Here is a 17236-nt window from a genome sequence, read left to right as displayed (position 1 = left end):
TTAAGAGGGTGGCCCGCACACTGTCATTGGCTCTGAACACTCCATAGGATTAAAATACGGATAGACTTTAGGAAGGAAGGTAGGATCATAGAACCTATAGATGAGAGATCCATAGGGAGAAACATCATAAAATGAGAGAGTGCAAGCTTCCCAGTCCAGGAAAACTCCAACATGACTGGGAGGAACAGGCAGAGAGGGCCAAGACACAGGAATTGTGAGTGATAGAACACTCATCAAAGGCATTGTATATAGACCTTTTCTTCATCCCTATAACCAAGTAGCCATATTTAGGCAGATACATTCCATTTTGTTAAATTTAGAATTGTGTTTTAATTTGAAGGCCATTTCACCCATTGAATGAAGTCAGGGTTGAGCACACATTCCATCATTTAATCCGAGGAGCCAGGCATCACTTCTAGACACATCTACTTCCCAGTAATGATTCCCAGAGGAAATAACTGGATATCCCAGGACACCCAAATGGTAGGTCTCAGACATTTGAAGATTCCTCCTATTGAAACTCAGATGTTGTTGTATTTGTCATTTTTCTTTGTTAATGACAATGCCTTCTTGGCACTTTACACCTAGAGTCACATGAACTGCAGAAAAATGAGACATGTATGTTTTGAGTCAGATAAAATACAAGGTATTTCCTTATTTGTAACTTAAGCAACAGAGGCATAAGGAGAAAGAGAAAGGAAACATGGAGAAGCTTTGTTTAAAGTCAAGGAGAGGCAGATTCTGTGCAGAGTGGAAGAAGCAACATGAAACATGAGACTTAACAGAGAAATAAACTCTGGAAGACATTGAGAGGAGAGGGCCTCATGTTGCTGTGGTTTCTCCTTACCCCAGTATTGCTGGATATCCGTGAGTCCTGAAATGATGAAAGCTTTTATCAGTAAGTACAGAGGAATCAAACCATTAAAGTTCGTCTTTTCTCCAGATGAGTAGAAGGTTTGGAAATTGTGATATGGGATAGGGTGAATGATGATTTCCATCATATACAGTGACATCACAGGGACACATTATCTGCTTTTCTCTGTCTATCTTCCCATATTCAGAACCTTACTCACTTCTTTATGCAGTCCAGCCACACCTACATGGAATCACAGAATTTACCCATCCTCACCTCCAATTGATTGCAGTACTCTTTTCAGATCTGAAGCTTGGAACATTCTTCTTTTGTGGGGGACAGTTTGGGGCTGTTTCAATCTCAAGGTCTGACTCCTAGAGATAAAAAAATTGACTTCCACATCTCAAACCTTTGACTTTCTCCTTGTCATTCTAACCAAGGATGTCATTGAATTTTCCTGAGAATTCTGAGAAGGAAGAGAGAAGGTAGGCTATTAACTGTAGAGAGATATGGGGCTTAGTTATGACCCTACCCACTTACCTGCTGTGTGATGCTGGGAAAGCCTTATTCTCCAAAGCATAGTGTTTTTAACCTCACACTCACACAACATGTTTCTTCCACTTTTCTTCCTCCTCTCTTAGAACTCTTTTAAATATGTACTAGTAAATTTTTAAAAACACAAACTGAAATAATAAAAAAATAATTTGTGGGTTTAGATTGGTGTGAAATGAACTTAGAAAGCAGAGGCAGAGGGAGTTCTGATTTCAAAAGCAACCTGTTTTACATAGTGAGTTCCAGGACAGCCAGATCTGCAAAGAGCAACCCTATCTGAAAAAAACAAAAAAACAGAAATGACTAAATAGAAACATCAAAAAAAAAAAAAAGAAAGAAATAAAACAAAGAAAGAAATGGAAGGAAGAAAGGTGGGTTTTTAAGATCCATGTATATTCATTGTTTTTAATAGCTGAGTAATACTCCATTGTGTAAATCTACCACATTTTTTGTATCCATTCCTCTGTTGAAGGACATCTGGGTTCTTTCCAGGTTCTGGCTATTATAAATAAGGCTGCTATGAACATACTGGAGCATATGTCCTTGTTATATGTTCGAGCATCTTCCGGGGATATGCCTAGGAGTGGTATAGCTGGGTCCTCAGGTAATGCTATGTCCAATTTTCTGAGGAACCGCCAGACTGATTTCCAAAGTGGTTGTACCATCTTGCACTCTCACCAACAATGGAGAAGTGTTCCTCTTTCTCCACATCCTTGCCAGCATCTATTATCACCTGCATTGTTGATCTTAGCCACTCTGACTGATCTTAGGTGGAATCTCAGGATTGTTTTGATTTGCATTTCCCTGATGACTAAGGATGTTTAACATTTCTTTATGTGCTTCTCAGCCATTTGAGTTTCCTCAGTTGAGAATTCTTTGTTTAGCTCTGTACTCTATTTTTAATAGAGTTATTTGATTGTCTGAAATCTAATTTCTTGAGTTCTTTGTATATTTTGGATATTAGCCCTCTATCTGATGTACGATTGGTAAAGATCTTTCCCCAATCTGTTAGTTGCCATTTTGTCCTATTGACAGTGTCCTTTGCCTTACAGAAACTTTGCAATTTTATGAAGTCCCATTTGTCAATTCTTGATCTTAGAGCATATGCCATTGGTGTTCTGTTCAGGAATTTTTCCCCTGTGCCCAAGTATTCGAGGCTCTTCCCCACCTTCTCTTCTATTAGTTTCAGTGTATCTGGTTTTATGTGGAGGTCCTTTATCCACTTAGACTTGAGCTTTGTACAAGGAGATAAGAATGGATCGATTTGCATTCTTCTACATGTTGTCCTCCAGTTGAACCAGCACCATTTGTTGAAAATGCTTTCCTTTTTCCACTGGACAGTTTTAGCTCCTCTGTCAAAGATCAAGTGACCATAGGTGTGTGGGTTCATTTCTGGGTCTTCAATTCTATTCCATTGATCTTCTTGCCTGTCTCTAAACCAACACAATGCAGTTTTTTTTTAATCACTATTGCTCTGTAGTACAGCTTGAGGTCAGGGATGGTGACTCCCCCAGAAGTTCTTTTATTCTTGAGAATAGTTTTTGGAATCCTGGGTTTTTTTTGTTATTCCAAATGAATTTGAGAGTTTTTCTTTCTAACTCTGTGAAGAATTGGGTTGGGATTTTAATGGGGATTGCATTGAATTTGTAGATTGCTTTTGGCAAGATGATCATTTTTACTATATTAATTCTGCCAATCCATGAGCATGGGAGATCTTTCCATCTTCTGAAATCTTCTTCGATTTCTTTCTTCAAAGACTTGAAATTCTTGTCATACAGGTCTTTCACTTGCTTGGTTAGATTCACACCAAGGTATTTTATATTATTTGTAACTATTGTGAAGGGTGTCGTTTCCCTAATTTCTTTTTCAGTCTGTTTATCTTTCATGTAAAGGAAGGCTACTGATTTGTTTGAGTTGATTTTATAACCCGCCACTTTGCCGAAATTGTTTATCAGGTTTAGGAGTTCACTGATGGAAGTTTTGGGGTCACTTAAGTATACTATCCTATCATCTGCAAATAGTGATATTTTGACTTCTTCCTTTTCTATTTGTATCCCTTTGACTTCTTTTTGTTGTCTAATTGCTCTGGCTAGGACTTCCAGTACTATATTGAATAGATAGGGAGAGAGTGGGCACCCTTGTCTAGTCCCTGATCTTAGTGGGATTGCTTCAAGTTTCTCTCCATTTAGTTTGATGTTGACTACTGGTTTGCTGTATAGTGCTTTTATTATGCACCTCATGGTATCTTCTCCAAAATAGACTATATAATTTGTCACAAAACAGCCCTCTACAGATACAAAAAGTTTGAAATAATCCCTTGCATCTTATCAGATCACCACAGACTAAGGCTGGTTTTAATAATGACAAAACCATTGAAAACCCACATGCACGTGGAAACTGAACAACGGTCTATTCAATAATGACTTGTTCAAGGAAGAAATAAAGAAAGAAATAAAAGACTTTTTAGAATTTAATTAAAATGAGGACACATCATACCAAAACTTGTGAGACTCCATGAAAGCAGTGCTAAGAGGAAAACTCATAGCTCTAAGTGCCTACAAAAAGAAACTGGAGAGAGCATACACTAACAACTTGGCAGCACACCTGAAACCTCTAGAACAAAAAGAAGCAAATACACCCAGGAGGAGTAGATGGCAGGAAATAATCAAACTCAGGGCTGAAATCAACCAAATAGAAACAGAAAGAACAATACAAAACATCAACAAAACCAGGAGCTGGTTCTTTGAGAAAATCAACAAGATACATAAACCCTTAGCCAGATCAACCAGAGGGCACAGAGACAGTATCCAAATTAATAAAATCAGAACTCAAAAAGGAGACATAACAACAGAAACTGAGGAAATTTAAAAAAAAAATCATCTGATCCTACTACAAAGGCTTATACTCAACAAAACTGAAAAATCTGGGTGGAATGGACAATTTCCTAGGACAGATACCAGGTAACAAAGTTAAATCAGGAGCAGATAAACCATCTAAACAGTCCCATAACCCCTAAGGAAATAGCAACAGTCATTAAAAGTCTCCCCACCATAAAAAGCCCACGACCAGATGGTTTTAGTGCTGAATTCTATCAGACCTTCAAGGAAGACCTAATACCAATTCTCTTCAAACTATTCCACAAAATAGAAACAGAAGGAACACTACCCAATTCGTTCTATGAAGCTACAATCACAGTCATGGCCAAACCTCACAAAGACCCAACAAAGAAAGAGAACTTCAGACCAATCTCCCTTATGAATATTGATGCAAAAATATTCAATAAAATTCTAGCAAACTGAATCCAGGAACACATCAAAACAATCATCCATCATAATCAAGTAGGCTTTATGATTGAATATTCCCCCAGGAATGCAGGGATGGTTGAATATTTGGAAATCCATCAATGTAATCCACTATATAACAAACTCAAAGAAAAAAACCACATGATCATCTCACTAGATGCTGAGAAAGCATTTGACAAAATTCAACATCCCTTCATGATAAAAGTCTTTGAAAGATCAGGAATTCAAGGCCCATACCTATTTTGTATTGTAAAGAAGCTGTCATTAATTGTCAGGATTTCTCCATATCTATTGTAAATATGTTACAGAAAGAAGCTTTTATACTTTTAGAGAATAGAATTTTAGCAACTTAGCTTTTTCTCCTTTGGAATATTTTTAGTGCTGTGAATCATTGTAAAAATAACTATATGGGAGGTGAGTGGAGCCCAGTATGGGAAATATGAGACAAAATTCCCTGTACTAAAGGAGGCAAAGAAAGAGCTATGTTTGTGTTGTCTGTCTGTGATGCAATTGGCGTTGTGGGTAGATTTTTGTTACTATGCATTGAGAGACAGTTGATTTCTGCACTCGCTGATTAGTTTTAAATTGCAAGCAGAATGGAGACCTAACAGTTCAGACCTCTCCAAATATCCTGGCCCCTTTGACGAGTCAGCATAAGAACCCTCTGGCTATGTTAGAATTGAGACATTGAACCTATGTTCCAAACACAGAGACAAATTCTCTTACAGAAATTACAGTAGCCACTAGCTTAGTTACCTGCTAATAACAGCAGCCTTTCATGAACTCTTATAAGGTTTCCATGGATTTTGTTCAATGTTTAAAGATTTTTTTCTCTCTTTCTCTATATTTTCTATTTAAAACACAGAAATAATCTGAATTATGTGGAGGCCATAGAATCTAGATTTTCTTTTAATAATAGGGCATATAATAATAATAATAATAATAATATAATATAATAATAATAACTGCTATATTCATAGAATATTCATTATTCATTATCTTAGCACATTGTATAAATAATCCTTTTGCAAAATCTTAATCATATGATAAGTGCATCAAGGTCAAAATGTTATTAACAACATTCTAAGCTTGATGTACTTATATGACTGTAGAGAGTGAAAGCTGAACCATAAGTGGGGTAATCAACTTGTAAACCTCATAGTTCATGTCAAGTGAAAAATGGCAGGAGAGTCTGGAGTAAGAGAGAATCCTGCAAGACTCTTGAAATTTTCTCATTTTGGAGGGTGCTCTTAATAATTTATCATTTTTCAAGGCTTCATTTCTTTTTTACCTTATTATTATTTCTTACCTTTTATTTATATTTTTCCCAGGACACTGACATTATTGCTGGATAGAAAATGCTCTCATCCTGCCGGCCATTATGTCTGGAGCCAACAGCTCCAGCCTGACCCCAGAATTCTTTATCCTGAATGGTGTTCCTGGGCTGGAAGATGCACATGTCTGGATCTCTCTGCCATTCTGCTTTATGTACATGATTGCTGTTGTGGGGAACTGTGGGCTTATTTACCTCATTACCCATGAGGAAACTCTGCACAGGCCCATGCACTATTTTTTGACCTTACTATCTATCCTTCACTGATGTCACCTTGTGTACATCCACAGTGCCCAATATGCTCTGCATATTCTGGTTCAGTTTCAAGAAGATTGGATTTAGTTCCTGCCTTGTCCAGATGTTCTTTGTCCACATGTTGACTGGAATGGAGTCTGGTGTGCTCATGCTCATGGCCCTGGACCGCTATGTAGCCATCTGCTATCCTCTAAGATATACCACCATTCTCACCAACCCTGTGATTGCCAAGGCTGGTCTTGCTACATTCTTGAGGAGTGTAATGCTCATCTTTCCATTTACTCTCCTCACCAAGCGCCTGCCCTATTGCAGAGGCACCCTTATTCCCCACACTTACTGTGATCACATGTCTGTGGCCAAGGTATCCTGTGGCAATGTCAAGGTCAATGCAATCTATGGCCTCACGGTTGCTCTATTGATTGGTGCATTTGACATTTGCTGTATCTCTGTATCTTACACTATGATACTGCGAACAGTGGTGAGCCTGTCCTCTGCTGATGCTCGTCACAAGGCCTTCAGCACCTGCACATCTCACATCTGTGCTATTGTGATCACTTATGTGCCTGCCTTTCTTACTTTCTTCACTCATCATTTTGGAGGACACACACGACATTCACATCATAGTGGCCAACCTCTACCTGCTACTGCCCCCTACCATGAACCCAATTGTTTATGGAGTCAAGACCAAGCAGATTCGGGAAAGTGTAATCAAGTTTTTACTTGGGGATAAAATCAGCATCACCTAAAACAAATGCATGTTAATACCAGCTGTACTGCTTATGATGGGGAAAATAGTGGACACAGTTTTCATAAAACATGGGTGAAATAGTATTAAGTCATCTAATTTGTAAATGTTCTGAAGTCTTCACAAGTGAAATTATGAAATATTCTTTATAAATCAAGCTCTGCCAAAGTATAGGATGTAGAAATTAAATGCAATTTACTCATTCCATTTTTTTTGTATGTGTGCTCGTAGTGAATTCTATATAAATAGAAAAATAATAAAATGATCCATGGAGGCTAAATGTCAATCTTTGTTCTGTGTTTAAAATCAAACTTGCAGTAATTTGGGACAACTTTTTTCTCTCTGTTAGGAACAAACTCTTACATTAAGTATGCTGTTGATATAGAAAAAAAAAGGTTCAGTGCTTCAGTACATGTATATGTATATATGACTACATGACAAGCTATATTTTGTGGAATATTCCAATTCAAATGATTTGCTAGCTTTTTTTGTTTGTTTGTTTTTTGAGACAGGGTTTCTCTGTGTAGCCCTGGTTGTCGTGGAACTCACTCTGTAGACCAGGCTGGCCTCCAAGTCAGAAATCCGCCTGCCTCTGCCTCCCAAGTGCTGGATTTGCTAGCTTTTAAGTACTCCCTATTTTTAAATGTGCAAGAGGTCTGTTCTTCTCTGAATATTCAGTTTTTAAGCACTATGAAAACTGATTTTATGAAATGTAATTGTTTTGATTAAAGAGGTTATACCATCAGTTTTCTATGGTATTTGATATTATTTCACTCATTCACTAATTCTTGAGACACTAAATACAATTGACTAATACTACTAGCTATAAACTGGGTTTAATTTGAGCGATACAAAGCAGAATGTCCAAAAATACCATGTCACAAGGCACTGAAAATAGACACACTGGTGAAGGAAACATGAAAGGAAACATGTATGAAAAACAAGAAGAGATGATTATAAATGATGCTCTCTGGAAGATGGACATCTTAGTAGACAATTGGATGCTTTGTTGATCTTGGATTAAGTTTGTCTGAAGGTTAAATTGTTTAATTTCTAAGGATTAAACACTGACATATTAATGAATTTCTGTATTTCTATAAACGTCAATTTTTATACTTTTTTCAAATATAACAATGGCTTACCAATGAAATATATAAATATGCCAATTCTTAAGAAATATCTTAACATGGTTTCTGTTATATTCTAATCATTTAATAAATTACAGTGTTGTTTTTGATTTGTTAGTTTCAGCTCAGATTAATTCTGAACATCAGTGTCTTATGAGAAATCACTCAGCAGAGGATTAGTTTTCTATGGATGAACTTTCATTGGCTTCCTACCAGCGTGCTAGTACAGTACATACGGTTTTATTTTTATTTAAGTATTCTTCAGACAATAGATTTTGATCATATTCTTCCCTTCTTCCAATTCCTCCCAGATCCTCTCCATCTCCCTGTCCACTTAATGTCATGTTTTCTCTCTCTCTCCAAAGAACAAAACAAAAATAAAAACATTGGTTTAATAACAATAATAGCAAAACTAATTAGACAAAATAGACCCAAACAAAAGATGCACAAATACACGAAGTCTAATTTTTTGTTGACCCACTCTTCCTGCCATGGGATTGCCTTGGAATATGGTTTATATATCCAGTAAGGTTCTATTGGAGAAACCGATTTTTGATTTCCTAGCAGCTATCAACTGCAGCTAGCCTTTTGGCTGGTGTTGCAGTATTGTGTCTACTTCCCCTCCTCAGTTCTTGGATCTTGTCTGGTTGGAATATGTGCAGGTCTTGTATGTGTGCAATAGTCCCTGTGAGTTCATATGTGTACCAGTTCTGTTGTGTCTAGAATATTCTGTTTGCTTGGATTCATCCATCTCCTCTGGCTCTTACAATCTTCCCCATCCCTGCTTCTGCATAGGTTTGTGAACCTTGAGGGGAAAAGTTTCATTAGAGACATCCCATTTATGACTGTGTGCTCCAAAATCATTCTGTTTCTGTGCATTGCTCAATTATGGGTCTCTGTGTTAATTCCCATCTACTACAAAAAAAATAGCTTCTCTGATGAACAGTCATTTTTTTTTTAATGTCTTCTATGTGTCTGGCTATATATCCTTTCTGAGAAAGGTAAAGGATTAGAAAAACTGTACTTAGTTCTTCTCATAGAGAGAGAGAGAGTTCTTGGGATGATTAAATTAAAACTGAATGAATGTTCACTGTTCCTTATTGGAGGCAGTGAGTTGAAGAGTTTACAGGGAACGTGGGTTATGAATCTTGGGCATATTTAGTACTTAGGGAGTGCAGGAAAATAAGCGAGATATGTTAAATGTTAAGGGTAAGGAAACATTTTTGGTTATAAATGTTTTAGAAAGCAAGAAGAACAAAGGCATGGCGAGGAAGGCAGTAGAAGGCCTGTCTGGTAGGGCCTGGGGTATGTTTTTCCACAGGACACAAGAGACAACCAGCTCTGCCATTCACTTTTGAGATATTAAATGAGAATAACATTTAACCCTAACCAACTGCCCAGTAGTCAGAGTCTTTGGTGGCTCGGATCTCTACCATAGCCTCTGCCCCTTGAGTCCTTGCTTCATTTTTCTGTGTCTCCTCAGCTTTTTCTGTTTTCTGATATATACATATATCCAGTTTCTTCTTAGTATTTCAGTGTTCAGCTAATATCCTTAAAGGTTCTTGTCTGGATTCTGTGCATTCTTGGGAGAGTGGAGGCTTTCTGTGTTTCCTCTAGAATTACTTTCTTTCAAGTCATATGAAATATTTTCAAGGTTATAAAAGTCACAGTAACACCAAAACATATGTTTTCTAGGTAATATATTTAAAAATACATATGTTCATTTTATCTTAAAATCATATTTGAAAGTAATAATAATTTATATACATTTTAAAGTTAGGCAAAGTGAAGCACCAAGATACTGAGAGGTGAATAGCTTAATGAAAATAACAAACAAGGCAATTGGAAGAGCTGGGATTTTTACAGAGGCTGTGTGCTTCCAGCATCTTGCATTTTAATGACTACAATAGGCTAGATTATTTGCCCCCATGTCCAAAAATGTAAAAAAAAAAACAGGCAAACAAACAAATCCAAAAACAAAAAGCAAAACAACAACAACCAAATAAAAAAAAAAACCCTTCCAACACTATATTTATATGAAAGTACTGGTGGAAAGTCCCTGGTGCTCATCCTGATCTGGGTGAAGTGATAAGTGTTTTGAGTCTAACAAGAGGGCTCATCAGGTAAAGTGCTCGCTGTGTAAGCCTGATGAACTGAATTCAAATCCTGAAACTTATAGTGTAAAAAAAGAATAGACTCTGAAACGGACTCTCAAAAGCTGTCCTCTGACATTCAACAATTGTTTCATGGCATGTGTACACTAGTATGGACATAGGGACATTAATAATGAATAAAAGAGAAATAAATAAATCAATATATGAAGTACTTTAAAGTACAAGGCACTGCCATCAGATTATTATTATTATTACTATTGGTTTTTCAAGACAGGGTTTCTCTGTGTAGCCCTGGCTGTCCTGGAACTCATTCTGTGTTCTTTTGAAAAGTGTAGTTATAGTTCACATTTAGTGCATAATCTAATAAATATTATATATTTATGTTATATAATATATATTTATTAAATCTTCATATTACATTATAGTATAATATATTTTGTGTTATATATTTATATATTTGGTGTAGCATATAAATATATAATATATTAGATTACATATATTTATTATGTATAATTATATATGGATCTAAGTTTCTCATAATGTAAAAGTCATATTATTAAGTGATCTAGTAACCCCTGTTGTCTTTATGTTATTGTTTTTGCAATACTATTTACAAAACTGTAGAAATATAAACAATGCAAGAGTTTATGAACTGAGGAATAGTTAAGAAAATGTGGTGTGTTTATATAATGGAATGGTATATGTGCATAAAAAGTGATGGAATTGTGTCATTTGATAAAGGCTTAAATAGGAATTGAAGTCATCATGTTAAGTGAGATGAAGCATTCCCTCACGATTACTCCATTATGAGATATGAGCAGTTGATCTCAGAGAAGATGAGAATAAACTGGTGATCACTACAAGTTGAGAGAAGTCAGGAGTAGATGAACAAATATTAATCAATGGATTCTAGAAAGGTCTGTAGTACCATTGCATAGTAGAATGACTACAGATATTAATCATATACATACATATATACATATATATACAAATATAATCATTTATAAAGAAATAGATTTTGAAAGTTTTTACCACAAATTATATTTGAAGAGATATGTATGTAAATTGATTTAAAAATTACACATGTATTGAAACAGTACCTGGATATATATGTATATGTATATGTATATGTATATGTATATGTATATGTATATGTATATGTATATGTATATGTATATGTATATATGTGTATATATATACATATATATATTCTGTTTTTATTATGTTTTATATTTTTATATCTGCTATTTTAAAGACAAGCTTAGGGATGAGAAAATATACCTCAATTTTTAACATGCTACTCTTCCAAGAAACCTAAATTTGATACCACTGAGAAAAAACACTAGGCATCGTGGCAATTGCTTGTTTATACTCTTAGCACAGGGAGGTGGGCAAGCAGAAACAGGAAGATTCCAGATGCTTGCTGGACATCCAGCCTAGACAACTTGATAAGTTCTGGGCTGGCAAGAGATCTTATCTCAAAAAAGAAAGTGAAAGAAAAGAAAGAAGGAAATAAGGAAAGAAAAGGTGGAAGATACCTGACTAACTCCCAGAGGTTACGCCCTATCCTACACACTTACCTGCTATAATCTGGAAGAAGAACAGTATGGTCTGAATGTGATAGTCAGAGAAAATGAATGCAATTGTCACTTGGCAGTCATGGATGAAACTGGAAGTCAGGTTCCATGAAATAAAGCAGGTAAAAAGTATCTCCAACACTCACTTCTAGATATAAAATGGTGTGGAAACTCATCCCCACCTAAAAACAAGCTGAGGAGGAAAATAGAATCTATTCAGTTGATGATCATGATGAGAGTCTTTGCTCTTGGAAACTAAGTTATATTACACAAGGAAAGGCTGGGCATATTATAAAGTTGCAACATACATAAAGCTGTTTATACCCAATATTCTAGCTTCTAAAGAAAATTTTTTATATTTATTTATTTATTTATTTATTTATTTATTTATTTTTGGTTTTTCAAGATAGGGTTTCTCTGTGTAGTCCTGGCTGTCCTGGAACTCACTCTGTAGACCAGGAAAATTTTTAATTTTTTATTGGTTATTTTATTTATTTACATTTCAAATGTTATCCCCCTTCCCGGTTTCCCCTCCACAAGCCCCCTATCCCATCTTGCCCTCCATGTCTCTATGATGGTGCTCCTCCACCCACCCACCCACCCACTCCCACCTCACTGCCCTAACATTCCCTTAGACTGGGGCATCGAGCCTTCACAGGACCCAGGACCTCCCCTCCCATTAATTTCACATAAGGCCATTCTCTGCTACATATGCATCTGAGGCCATGTGTCCCTCCATATGCAAGCTGGTACCACCACTCTGGAAATCAGTCTTGCAGTTCCTGACAAAAATTTTTGAAACAGTTTTACTTTATAGCTCAAGCTAGGGTGAAACTCACTCTGTGTTCAGGTTTGCTTCAAACTCAGCATCCCTTTGCATCAGCCTTTCAAGTTCTAGACAACCACACCCAGCACTAGTATCTGTAGTTATTAGTTGCTCCAAAGAGTTGAAAAAAAATGTACTGGTGGGTAACAGGCCTTCTTTCTATTGACTTAAATGGTCTAGGGTCATCTCAAATGAAAATTATGACATTCAAAACTTTCAGGTCCAAGCAATGCATAAAACAATTATGCTTCCTTGTGTACTCTTGGATAATAATCAACTTTCCTGCAAACATTAAATGGGCCCAATGTGTTTTTCAAAATGATTTTCATGTGTGATTATTTTTTACTTGGTAGAATATAAACTTGTCATTCACCAACAAAGACAGACCTTGTGGAAATACTGAGGAGAGTCTGTTGTCCTATAAAACACAATCATTAGTAGAGCTTTATGGATGGCAGACAGATATGAAGCTACTGACTGTACTATGCGTATTCTTTGTATTGTTTCATTCTCTTTATCCCTGTATATCTACATACTGTACATCCACACAATTGAGGAACTATCAGCAAGAGACTGCGGGGAAGAGAGGAAATTTATTTCATATATGTCCCTAATCATTTGTCTGCTTTCCAGTGGATGATCCTACATCCATGTAAATACTGGCAGCACGGAAGGGACTCAGTGACTCTTTAAAAGTGTATGTTAAGTTTGGAGAGAAAGGAGAAGGCATAGAAGAAGTTGGAAAAAAGGGAAGATGATTGAGTTTGCTCAAAACACATTATATTTACACATATAATTCTCAAACTAAAAATAAAGTAGAAAATTATTGTGATATGAATAAAAATAATAAAAAGTAGCAGTTTATAGAAAGTAATTTTGTATTTATTTAATTAGACTACTGTATTACATATAGCTAATGTTAAAATACCCACAAAAGTTGAGAAAATCCAACAGAGTGATTTTAAAACAGACAATCTTTACTGATGAAAATTTTATAGGTTATATTATAGAAACATTCACAAAATTGCTATAGTCGGGGGCTGGAGAGATGGCTCAGCGGTTAAGAGCACTGACTGCTCTTCCAGAGGTCCTGAGTTCAAATCCCAGCAACCACATGGTGGCTCACAACCATCCGTAATGAGATTGGATGCCCTCTTCTGGTGTGTCTGAAGACAGCTACAGTGTACTCACCAATAAAAATAAATAAATAAATATTAAAAAAAAATTGCTATAGTCCCTTAAAAACCTCAGGTTATGCTTCCAAATGGCAATTATAATGAAATATATGCATGGTGTGGTTAATATATTTCCCAAAAGCTTGCCCATATGCCATGTGATGTTAAAATATATTCTTTTGTTAACAGAGAAGAATATAACTTTATCAACTTAATCATTATCTCTACCTATTTATCTTTCTTTTATCCAAAAATCCTGATAACGTTAACCATCTCTTGACATATCTTCTCATCCTTCTCACTTTGCAATCTATACTATTTCTTCATCATTTTGCTCCCATTGACATTTTTCAGTTATTTCCTGAAATCTAATGAGGTCCTCATTTCCATTGTCACTGTCACTCTGCTGTTTCTTCATCTACATGTCAGGCAGATAAAGGCAGCCACCAGGCTTCCTTGCTCAGTGGACCATGTAGATACTCTTCTGTTGTGGGCCATCGGCTACAGTCGACCGGGTTCACCTGAAAGAGAGGCTGGCAATGGAAGAAGGGACAGGAGGGTGGGAAGAGATGAAGCCAGGACAAAGGTTTCTGATCCAGGCTCAATGCTTTAATGTTCAGCTTCTAATTTAAAGGGGATAACCCACCCCCACCCCCCAGAGTTCCTTCTTGCTTCAGCCGGCTGGGGGTGAGGGGGGGTTGTGAGCAGAAACCATCCTGCTGGAGGTGAGAGGAATCCATACTTAATTGCAGGCCAGAGATGTCTCAAGCAAGCTCAGCAGGCAGTCTATTCTTCTCAGCTTGTGTACCAGGCTACAGGCCAAAGCAAGCACTGCCTCCACCAAGGGCAGGCAGTGCCTCCAGGCCATACCTCCAGAGTCCTATTGTTTGGTCTATTGTGGTAAACAAGGTCTCATCTCTTAGGCATGCTCAAGGCTGGGGGAAGGGCACACTCTTCAAGTACCTTTCCCTACACTTACAAACTCTCTCCTCTAGCAGAGGCCATGTGATGACATTTCATCTTTCAAAATGCCTCTTGGCATTAAGGCTGAGGACAGCTCAGATTGTGGTGACCCTCAGTACCCAGACCACTCCAACCTTACTCACATACACATTGACACTGACACAGGAGTCAGGTACAACCCAAACTTCAGAATGTCCAGGTTAAGAAAGCCACAGATATCCCAGAGTGATAACTGTTATAGAGATATGAGGCAGGCATCTTGAAGGGTCACTGGAACTCAGTAGAAACCTCCTGGGGAGATATGCCTGATTTCCTGCAAAGTTGAGACACTTTTGATTATGTGCCTTCCCACTACTCTGACATCTCAAGGCTGTGTGAGACCTCATTTCTACCTGTGCACTCCTCACATGCCTAAGAATATGTGCATGGATCAGCCAGTGTTCACTTGAGGTTGGATATCCAAGCTCCCCTGTTCTGTATGTTTTCCATGAGCTACAAGGGAGCTATATTAGACTCATACTTGTTTTCTTGTCTTCTAACTTTCTAAGAAATTAGGATTTTTTTTTAAGGATTCTGTTGTTTTTTGCATTTGATAACAAAATATTCACCTGTAGTGTCTACCAAACTCACAGTTCGAATTTTCATGCCTTTCTTTCTTGATAGTTTCTGGATATATGTGTTAAACACAAACTTTGTTAGCATAGATTCACCTCTCCTTCAAACATTTTTTTGTCTAACAAACAGTTTGATCACTCCGTCACGAATCTGCTTGGTCTTTACTCCATATACAACTGGATTCAAGGTGGGAGGTAGCAACAGATACAGGTTGGCTATAATAATGTGGATATGATGGGGTATAGTGGTTCTCCCAAAGCGATGAGTGAAGAAGTTGAAGAAGGCTGGGACATAGGTAATAACAATAGCACATATGTGTGATGTGCAGGTACTGAAGGCTTTATGGCGAGCATCTGTAGAAGACAGCTTCACCATGTGGTTTTGGCCGAGCAGCTCTGAAATCTGATCACACTGGAGTCCATTTCCCTGCACTCAGCTCCATTTTCCTAAGTGTCTTAAGTTTGGGTACAATTCTGAGTTAAAAATTTTGAAATGGGTGGGTGATACACACAAGGACATACCTACTCCACCAAGGCCACATGGCCTAGTTGTACCACACCCTAGGCTAAGCATATATGACCATCACAAGGACATTTATTTCTTCCAGAGATTATCAGGGATGTGCTTCTTTCAGCCTCTTTCCTTAATGATATAATATCACTTTGTCTGTGTATTCTATTTGCCAAAACTTTGAAATTTACATATACATGTGTACTGCAGAAATATGGATTGTTGAAATATAAACATGTTCACATTTATGATAAAACAGAGATATTGTACTGAGATTGTGGACAAATGTCAGGGGAGAAATGACCATTTCTTCCAAAATTGAAGCCTATTTTCTTTCAAATACACAATCAGAAACATAGGTAAGATAACCTTACCCTGTTCCAGGCCAGACTGGAATAGGTAGACAGCTTCAGGATACCCAGGAATGTTTAGTGAGACATATTTGAGAGGAGAAGGGAAGGAGAGTGAGGATGAGGTATGGGAGGACTTGGGGTTAAAGTTTGGTAAGGAGAAAGGGAGAAAAAGAGAAGTGGAGAGGAATAGGAGGAGGTGGATGAAAAATGAAGTCAGAGAGGCTGGGGAGGGATTCATGTAAATATGGCAAAGGAAAGGCACTAAGGGTGGCAGAGTGAAGGGAAAGAAGAGGGGGGCAGGGCGAGTGCAATAATGACATGGATGTAGACAGAGGGGGACAAGATTGGAAATAGAGTCTGTTTCTTTTTCAATGGTCCTTTGTTTCTAAAGATAAAGGTGTGATACAGCAAAAGGTGAGTTTTCTTATGGGAATCTGCACAGATCCAGTAGAAACTAGGATGCATGAAAATCATGACTTCAGAAGGAAGAGCTACCTAGAAAACTGAGGTCACAAATTAGACAACAGAAACTGCTCCAAATTCACTTTCTTTCAACAAATCTCCTGGCTCAACTCCAAGAGATAAGATAAATATATAAATAAAGTAAATTCTACTTTTTCCTTTGCTTTTGAGACAGAATCTCTTGTAGGCCATACTGATCTTTGTAAGGGTAAAAATTAAAACAACTTAGCAGAGACCACAAACAACTTGGCAAAGACCGCAGGACAGCTTGCTGAGCTTGCTGAGAATAGCCATAATAAAAATATCAAGCCCCTCTAGGGACGAGGTGACCAGAAATGTAGAAACAACCAACGGCATATCTTGACCAGTCTAAACATGCCCAAGTGAGTAATGGGTCACCTGGTGTTTATCCTAGAAGGTCTGAGGCTTCATGGTCAAAAATAGTGGGCCATCCAGCCTGTCAAAATGATTGCT

The 17236-nt window shown here is 37.2% G+C and overlaps 2 pseudogenes; one reads left to right on the top strand and one right to left on the bottom strand.

Moving 5' to 3' along the window:
• Positions 1 to 1463, bottom strand: LOC114633561 (annotated as a pseudogene).
• A 4625-nt stretch (positions 1464 to 6088) lies between these two features.
• Positions 6089 to 7041, top strand: LOC114633540 (annotated as a pseudogene).
• Positions 7042 to 17236: the final 10195 nt, after the last annotated feature.

The sequence above is a fragment of the Grammomys surdaster genome, unplaced genomic scaffold (assembly GCF_004785775.1).
Source record: "Grammomys surdaster isolate TR1022 unplaced genomic scaffold, NIH_TR_1.0 693, whole genome shotgun sequence".
Taxonomy (NCBI): Eukaryota; Metazoa; Chordata; class Mammalia; order Rodentia; family Muridae; genus Grammomys; species Grammomys surdaster.
The sequence above is the reverse complement of the archived record's forward strand: the minus strand, read 5'-3'. Positions and strand labels throughout refer to the sequence as shown.